We start from the raw sequence: 10,185 nt of genomic DNA, 5'->3' as shown, positions 1-10,185 counted from the left end.
TCTCTCTCTCTCTCTCTCTCTCTCTCTCTCTCTCTCGGGTTTGTTAGACTTTTGGTAATTCTCTCTTCCGGCAGTAATCATGGTCGACGAGGTTTCTCGTTTAGCAGCTACACTCGCTATTTTAGAGAGTGGTCAGGTGTCCTTCAGCGCTGCAGGTGTGGCGGCCTTCTCTAGACACTCGTACGCGGTAAGCAGGCTTTTATCTTCCCTGAAGAAGGTTGTTCCCAAATTTTCAAGGTGACAATGGCCACACTATGGGATCTGAAGGGGAAGCTGCAAATCAAGGCTCAAGGTGAGCGCTACGTCTTGAGGTTCAATGATGTAGAAAATCGGAAGCATATTCTAGAAGGAAGACCGTGCTTTTATCGTAAGACTATGTTTGCCCTAACACTGTACGATGGTAGGTTGGATGTTGCGCTAGTTCCGATTAGATCTATCCCATTTATTGGGTCGAGGTTCTTGGCCTCCCACCGGATCTCATGACAAAGGAAGCTTTGTATATGTTAGGTGCTACTCTTGGCTGTATCCTCCACCATGATAACCCAAACCTTCTCTCTCGTGCGCGAGCTAGAGTTCAATTGAAGCACAACTTGGACTCCTTCGTGAAGCAAGCACCACCCCCCCCCCCCCAAAATACGTTTCGATCTTTGGAAGATACGGATCTGACCTCTGTGATGTTCAGTTTCAAGTACGAAAGGGTGTGTGGTTTCTATACGTCTTGTGGTTTGTTAGAACACAAGGCCAGAGGCTGCCAAGGACCGTCAGACATGTCAACAACAGTAATTTTAGGTTGTGAGGGTGCTAACCCTTATGTTCTCATGGACTCCTAACATCACTAGGAATCCCATCGCCGCCTCAAGATCCATGCTCAAAACCTTGCAGTTAGCCAATTGTTAGGGCATCTGGTCCAATGGAGTTTGCTCAGTCGGCCTCGGCTAGTGCTACACAAGACAACGACGGAGCTCCCTATCCTTACCAGTAAGAAACTGCCTCGATGCTTGTGGGACTGTATCTCAGCAAGCGGCCCAGAGAGCTAGTGGATCTTTTGAAGGTCAACTCAGCTGACCTTGCTAGGCCCGGTCTAGAACTGCCCTTGCCTAGGATTGGTGGCTCACTTGTCATCTCACCACCAAAAAATCAGATATTGACACATGGATTTTATTAAGGAAAATTTACATCAGCTATTTTGTCAAAGACAATTTTAGGTTTGTTATTACTTTTTAAACCCTAAACTATAAACTCTAAACCCTAGACCCTAAACCCTAACCCTAGACCCTAACCCCTAACCCGTAAACCCGTAAACCCTAACCCCAAACCTTAAACCCTAAACCCTGACCCAAACCCTAAACCCTAAACTCTAGTCCAACAAAGACCCATGAAGATCATTTCACAAAAAAATAGAAAAACCTTAGTTTATATTTCAGTTGTAATAAATACATGTGTCAATATTTGATTGGGATGTAGAACCACGTCATACTGCCACATGGTCCTCCTGTAGTATTTAAAAGTTTCTCTAGATGTATAATGCATCTTCACAAAATTGATCATTGCCTACCATTTTCGGTTGCCAAGGCATTTATGCAAATAGCAATCTTGGTGTGTCTTTTCACACTTGTGGCTTTGATAGGAAATAGCCATCAAAATATGGAAGCACCTCTTGCATACCCTCCATATCCTTCTTGTTCATTTCCCTAAAATCTTGATCGATCAATCAAGAAGAAGATGCCCATGCGTGTTAATCAACTACTTCCAAATGTGGGAGTTGATGAAGACTTAAGTACATAATTTAGTTAGTACAAAAATACGAGGACATTGCTAAAAGGAGGTACCTACAGGTAGCTAGTGGCTTTTGCCTCTTATATATGAGTTTCCAAAGGATCGGTATGTGGGATTTATGCTTGTGTAAACCTTTGCCGATCATCTCTAACAATTGTGCCTTTTCTAGAGTTGGATAAACAGGTCCTTTTATGTACATTGTCACGTGTGACAATTTATTGTATTAATCGAGTAGTGGAATACTAGGTCAATATAATGGTAAACTTTAAAATAGTAGTCCACTCCGTGTAGGCGAGTTAATCCACAAATGTAGGAAGTTGATCTACTATTACAATCAAATGATAGAATATCTATATATAGAGTTATAGAGAAAATTTTAACAAGAATACATGACATATGAGCCATTGAGAATTAAGGTTACTCAACTTTATAAAACATCATAATGGTACATGAGGTTGATAATCTTACACATTTTTAAAAGGAGAATTTTCATATACACCCAATTTTGAAGAGTGGTTTTAAATAAAACCCATTTAATATTTCTATGTGATAGACATCTAAAATGTATCAATTATGATAAATATTATGTCCTATTTTTTCTAAATTTTACACAATTGCCACAATTCAACTATAACATATTAATATAATAAATAATCTTAATTGATGTTGTCTTAAATACCTTGATTATGAGTTTTTCTTCTAACACTAACATTTTTCAATCAATTTGCAAGAGTCATGTAGTTTTCTTTATTTTTATGAAAAAATCTAGATTAAAACAATTCATTCTCGAGAAATTTTAAATACACACCCCTAATCTCTTAATACACATCTTTACTATTTTATGTTTCTGTTGAGATTTATAGTAAGCTAAATGACCAAAACATACATCTATTATTAAAAAAAAAAATCACGCTAGAAGTATTCTTTTCAACGTCTTCTACCCTAAAATTTTCGAAAACATGTCTTCTCCTCTAACCCTAATTCTTCTCCACAATTCATTTTGGTTGTCTTTTTTTTTTTTTGTTTATCCGTATCAGCTTTAATTTTGTATCTTACAGATCATATTGTCAAGTACTGCATCTTTATCAGCTTTAGTTTGATCTTTAGTTTGATCTTGCATATCATATTGTCAAATACTGCATCTTTATCATGACATGTTTTATCGAATAACTAGTTATCTATATTTAATAGCTACTGTACTTCTACAGTTGTGCTCTTGTGAATTTTGAAAACTTGTATTGGTGATTTAGAGTTGAGATATAACAATAATCATTTGATTATAAATTGAACGATGATAACCAAAAATTTAAAGCAAAAATTAGACGAAATAATATGTAAAAAGAGGTACCAAATAGTAAATATATATTAATTATATTAAATAACGGAATATTTCATAAATTAAGGGCATTTTAGACAGTTTGGGATGTGTATTAAGTATAATATTGAAATGAAAAACTTGATAGGTAGTGTATTAAGTAAGAGGTGTATATTAAGATATTAAAGCTGTGTATTTAAAATTTCTCTTCATACTCCAATCACATAAGGTAAAATATAATATAAATAAGATATCTAATCTAAACCCTAAACACCCTAAACCCTACACACTACACCCTAAACCCTAAACCCTAAACCATAAACCCTAAACCCTATCTAATCTAAACCCTAAACCCTAAACCCTAAACCCTAAATCCTAAATCCTAAATCCTAAACCCTACACCCTAAACCCTAAACCCTAATCTAAACCCTATACCCTACACCCTACACCCTACACCCTAAACCCTATACCCTATACCCTAAACCCTAAACCTTATACCCTAAACCCTAAACCCTATACCCTATACCTTGAACCTATACCCTAAACCCAATTTTGGGTTTCTTCTTTTTAGGTATATTATCATATCATGCCCTACTTAATAGGTACATTAGAAACGTAAGTAGTAGAGAGTAAAATGTTCTCTCGATTAGGATGGGAAATGATATAATAATATACTTAAAAAGAAGAAAATTAATCAAAGAACAAGAACGTGTACCTTACAATTAGACATTTTTCGACTATGTAAAGAGACACCAAATGTGAGCTTAGGAATGAAAAGTATCATCCTATTACAAATGACATACTTCTGTATATATCTAGTATTTTGGGTTTTTATCTAATTTTCTCTATATATAAACTCAAGTTAGTAATAACAAGGTAAGAAATTAAAGAATGTAATTGATTATGACAAAGTTAAATCCAACTAAATTTTAGCTAGTATATGAGTTTCAAATTGATGCTAAAATTGAGAAATATACCAAATTTAGCTTTCTACTGTCTGAAAGGCAAATTAGAAAAACCGAAAAATGAATAAAACTATTAATTATAGACATTTGCTCTATATGGTATGTTTGCTTATGTGGAGTGGGTGTAAAATAAAAGAAGGATTAAATTCAGTGTGCTACCCTGAACTTTGGGTCACTCATCAGTTGTGTCTCTCATTTTTTTTTTTCATCACGTGTACCCTTGAACTCTCTAAATCTATCAAAACAGAAAAAAAAAAATTCAAATTTGCTCAAGAATGACGTCATGATCTGATTTGAAGAAGACAGAAGGGACCCACTTCTAATTTTTAATTATTAATTTAGAGAAAAACTCTAAACTACACCTTATCACAATAATTTTTTTCTTCTATCTTTTTTTTCTTCTTTTTCTCTTTTTCTTCTTCATTGCCTCTCATTATCTTCCCTCGTGTGCATCTCTGCACCTCCGCCCATGGCCAGCCCTCCAAGCTCTCCCTCAAGTCTCACCAAATTCGCCAAACTCACACCCACTCTCTCACAATACATCCATTGGCACCACCCCCAAAATCAAAATCCTCATTCTCTATCCAACGCTAATTTCAACCTAGTGTATGTTGCTAGTTGTGGGTGGAGTGCGGCAATGTCTCCTTCAATCACCATCACCAACCACCGCGTCGGCTTCACCCGCCCCTAGAAATCCGGAATCCTTGCAGTCATACCTGAGTTCGATCACTTAGCCCAAGACCTCTACCACAAACCCTCACTCTCCTCCCCCGCCAAACCCATCCTTTCGATTCCAAGGCCATCTGCACATAGTCAACCCTCCTCCGACGAAGGCGAGGTCAGACCCAATCGGTGCCTTCCAGAAGGTTCTAGCAACACACGCCGCCGACGAAGGTACCGGTGTTGTCCAAGGCGTTAATGATGCAGCGACGCAGGAACCTCGACGAACTTGCTAGCATACGTGGTAGATGACGACAACAAGGGTTGGGAAGAGGAGATGTGCTCCCGCGGCATGAGCTCGACGACGACCACGTTTTCGGTGGCGGAAGGACTGCCAGAGACAGTGCAAGAGAACAAGAAAAAAAAGGCAAAGCAAAATGAAAATGAGGGTTAGAATGACGTTTGTGCCCTTAGAAGTTGAACTGTGGGTCATCCTATCTCCTCCACATAAGACGCTGACGTCATGTTTGGATCGAATTTAAATTTTTGTCTTAGCCTGATGGATTTAGAGAGTTCAAGGGTACACGTGATGAAAAAAAAAGATGAGGGACACAACTGATGAGTGACCTAAAGTTCAGGGTAGCACACTGAATTTAATCCATAAAAGAAAAATATGTATGGATTTATCTTAAAAGAGGTCTAGTATTTTGGGTTTTTATCTAATTTTCTCTTTTTAAAACATGTCGTCAATAACACCATTAACCCTTGTGCCATTATCAATTTTTGAAAGGACAATTTAGTCTTTTTATACACAATCTCTCTCTTGATCTCTCTCCATCTGAGACCCACAAGTCCTCTCCCTCTGCGGCTACCACTGCCCAATTTCTCTCTCCCTCACTCCATCCAAGACCCCTCTCGTTCTCCTCTCCAACAACCCACAACCCAATTTCTCCCTCTTCGAGCAAACCCAAATTTTGGAAGAGCCGAGCTTGATTCAGTAACTATGATTAAAACAATTCGATTTTTGAGGGAGGTGAGACAGTTATAGCTTTGGATTTGATTCCGGATCTGAGATCACTTCCGAGGTATGTGCTTGAAGACGATGAGAAGGGTGCCCATATTAGTTTCATGGGTGTTCGGTCTCCCCTTGCTCGCCGTATTGATAGTCCAAGCTTTCGGCCTTGAATCGTCAACTTCGCCGTGTTGTGCTTCAGACCAGAACCTCATAAAACCTTCATCAAAAATCTTTACACCAGAAAATCCTCTACCATTTATATTCACTACTGATGCAAAATCCAAGTATCTGTTTCAATCTGATTAGTGTTTGGAGAAGATGATAAAGGTTTGGTCACCTCGGTGGGTGCAGAACAATGAAGCCACGAACTAGGCCCTTATCTCCATTTTCTGTTTTTTTTTTTTTCTATTTCTTTTTTTCATTATCACTACTGAAGAGACGAATTTGCCCTTATAAAATTGACGGAATCATATAGACTAACAGCCAAACTAATGGTATGTATAGATGTTGAGTCGGATTTTGAACTTCATGTATCCTTGTGATGTTTTGTAAAGTACATTCACCTTAATTCTCAGTGACTCATACGTCATACGTCATGTACTCTTGTTAAAATTTTCCCAAATATAAAGTTAAGTTAGTTCAATACTTAGATAGAATAGTCTCAATATAGCATACTATTCCGCTGAGCCAATTTATTTACAAATTGAACTACCATACTGAATATGATATACTACAAATTATACACATAATATACTACACTTATAATTGAACTACACATTATACACTACAGATTTTCTGTAAGGAAACATCACCTTGTTAGAAATGACTGGGAAAATCAGAAAATGTACACAAGATAATTAGGGATTTCATTTTATTTTATTTTATTTTTATTTTTTGTAATAGAAACATAAGTGACACACTTGAAACAGACCCAAGTAAGTGGAGCTAGTGGGGCTAGTACCTCAGTTCAACTTGCTTGGTGTATGGACTCATTATGAGCCAAGACATCGTAAATGTGTACATATATATCTGCTCATCCATAATTGAGGACTAAACAAATAATCTTGTGCTTTTAAATTTTGGATAATTCAATCATAGAACTCATGACAGAGATTCAACTCAAGAGCAGCAGTACATTACATGTGGGGAAGGTGGTCCAGAGTAACACCGTGCCTAGATGATACATGTTTCTAGATACAATTATAAGAAAATGAAGGAAGAAAATGGATGTATATTCTGCAAGTTCAACTGAAGGTTTTAAAGACTTCATATAAACAAAGAGATTACATTTCATTTGACTTCAAACATCATTTTTGTGTTTTTTTCAGAATGAAACATCATTGTTCATTACTATAAACGACGGAATATTATTAACACTACTATAAATATCAAACGCCCTCATTGAATCACATATTTTATGAGAATCATATCTTATAGTTGGATTCATTTGAAACTTAAGATTCCTTTCTTGAGTTGCATTTCTTGCATAGAATCATATCTTATATATCTTCCCTCCCTAATTTCTTTTTTGTTTTAGATATGATGAGCCTCCATTTGCTGAACTCCTAAATGGGGAAATTACTATTTATTTATCCGGATCACTACGTACATAGTTAATAGTATAATTTGGGCTATCATTATTGGTCTATGTAAAGATAATTGTTTCTGGTTGGCCTACTTCAGAATATTTTTTTTCTCCAAATTTTGAACTCCTTTAAAATATCAAATTTCTAATATTAGTTGGATGTATTTCAAGGCCATGCAATAATTAGTTATCGGAACATTTTCTGCAGCTTCTTTATAGTTTCTATAAGATGAAAATTCTTAGACGCACCAACTCACCAAGTTGCAAGTCAACCGAGTGTCTAACATGCAATTTTAGCCTTTTATTTGATCCAACCATCCACGTGACACTATCATGCATATATGCGAACGTTGTTAACAAAATTGAAACCCAAAAAACTAGTCCAAATGTTTCAGACACATGAAGTGGGGACCTGCGGTGTAAGAAATAATTATTAGCGCTTAATCTGATTAGATCAAGATGAAAAGCTAGAGGAAGGAATTGCGGATTTCTAGTCATCATTCTATCTTTGCATCTCCAATGGGGTGACTTGCATATTGGTGGTGTAAGTGTATCTTGGTGTGTAGAATCCGCTACTTTTATAGGAAACAAAAATCAAACATTTTCTTCTCTTACTCCAAAAAATTCTCTATTTTACAGCGTTCATCATTATTCTCTAAATCATTCCCAAAACTTTTAGAGATTGTTGTAAATATATGGAACTTTTATTGTATTTCTCATCACTATTCCTGTTTTAAGGATAGTTATAATGATTGTGTTAGAGCAAAACAACCTCTCTTTTTTTTGTAAAATAGAGAGAAAATTCAAAAGTTGTTGGTGTTGCTCTTATGCATGTGGAAATGTGATGATATACTTTAATGATGTCTCAAAACTAGAGCGGACAACAAAATTAGTTGGTCTATTTAGGGTTTTGGAGAACATATATACTTTGTGTTTTAAGATGTACACCAAAAATATGAAGATATGAACTATGACACCAACACACTATCATGTTAATTATGTTTGGTAGTGTCACTAAATTAGTTGAACATAACTTATTTGCTCCTTAGAGAGAGCGACCACTAGTTTTTCTTCTCCTTGTTCGGCGGCGAGCCTCTCGGCCGTCGTCAGACAGGGTTTTGCTACCTCTGGGGTAGGTGTGAGGCCGGGTCGGACCGGTGAGTCTCTTCATCCTGTGCGAGGACGGGTGAAGCATGGTGGGTCAAGCAATGGAAGTAGAGGTCGTCAAGCGGTGGAGATTTGCAACGGTGGTTGTCTGATTGGTTGTTGTTCGTTCACTTGTTCGAAGCTATGGTCGACGATGGCTATAGGGTCACTGGTTCGTTTCCGGTTGGTGGTGAGGGGTGTCTCCCTCCCTACTCTTCTAGATCGAGATGGTGGTGTTGACGGCTGTGAGTTTTCAAGCGGTTGACGAGGTGTGTGTGGTTGGTGGGTGCTAGGTTTTCATTGGGCCTCCATGGTGCTGGTTATAGGACTGGGCTTGACCTAGGTTGGGCTAGTCTTTTTAGGGTTTTTAATCTAGATTTTTAGGTTTTTAATATGTTTTTTTGGAACCCCCCAATAAGGTAGTTGTTAGCAAGTCTAGGGTTCTAATTGTTCTTTGTTCTCTTATGCTTCATCACATGTAGATTGTATGAGGGTTACTTTAGGGTACCCTGCATGACTTGATTCTTATGTGACCCTATTTGGGTAAGTCATGTACATATAATCTCAATCTTTATTAAATACAAAGTCCAATACGACCTTTCTTTAAAAACAAAAAAATGTTAGTTATGTTTGATATTTATCAAGGACATCGATCCTTTTTTTTTTAACGTATAGGCTAGTGTGTCCTCGATTGAGTACGATTCGGATTCTTATGAGGTCGATATCTCTCTAGTTCTCCTTTTCACTCTTGGCTTGTGGTATCTTCATTGAAGTTCAATGAAAAATATCTAGGCTTTGAATCGAATGAGATATAAATGTTTGATAGCCAACTCAGTCCATAATTCAAATTTTCTATCGATCGTTAATGTGAGAGCTTAGACCGGTCCTAGTTTCGATCGATTAATAGCTTTCTTTGGATTATGTAAGAGGAACTAACATTTTGTTTGGAGCAAGTTGTTCCAAGTTGATTTTTGCAATAGAGTTGGGAAGAGAGTGAAAGTTGAGTTAAAATTATGCAGAGTTGAAAGAAAAAGGAAACAAGAAATAATAGTAAGATGAACACAAGCACATACCCGCCCGAGATGATCGAATAGCATGGGACGTGTCACGTGCATAAACCATAAAACCACACGTTTTGCTTCATATATTTTGTTGTTTTGTACATATCAATACCCACCTGGTAGAAGGCTAGAAATGTACGTATATGCAACTATTAATTAATAATTTGGAAGTGGTGTAGACAAGTACCTAAAAAGTGTATCGCAAAACAAAAATAGCTAAGCACTAGCTAATGTGGTGTCGTATATGGGTTTTAATGTCTTAATTGTATGCTTTATGTTGTGATGTGGTTCATCATCTCCACTAGCTCTCGTCAACATCATTCCTTGCTGGTCCTCTATCATGGTGTTTGTTAAATTTATATAAACATATTCCACACTCATCTAAGATAGCTCTAGAATATTATTATAATTCTTTTATTCATATTCTTGGAATATTAAGTAGAAGATTACTAGTTCAAGTTCAGGAAGCTAGGCAATAGCCGGTATTTCAATTCATTTGGGTGTGAGTTTTACGCTTAAATGAATGAGATGTGGTTTTGCTTTTCTGCTTTTGCTAATAGGCGCGATAGCCCATTTTTCATAAATGAAATAACAAGCTAATAGAAAATGAACTTGTCTATTATGTTAATCTTTCTTAGGTATTAAGGCCATATCCAACCCGT

The sequence above is a fragment of the Fragaria vesca genome, linkage group LG5, assembly GCF_000184155.1.
Source record: "Fragaria vesca subsp. vesca linkage group LG5, FraVesHawaii_1.0, whole genome shotgun sequence".
NCBI lineage: Eukaryota > Viridiplantae > Streptophyta > Magnoliopsida > Rosales > Rosaceae > Fragaria > Fragaria vesca.
This window is presented reverse-complemented; position numbering follows the sequence as displayed.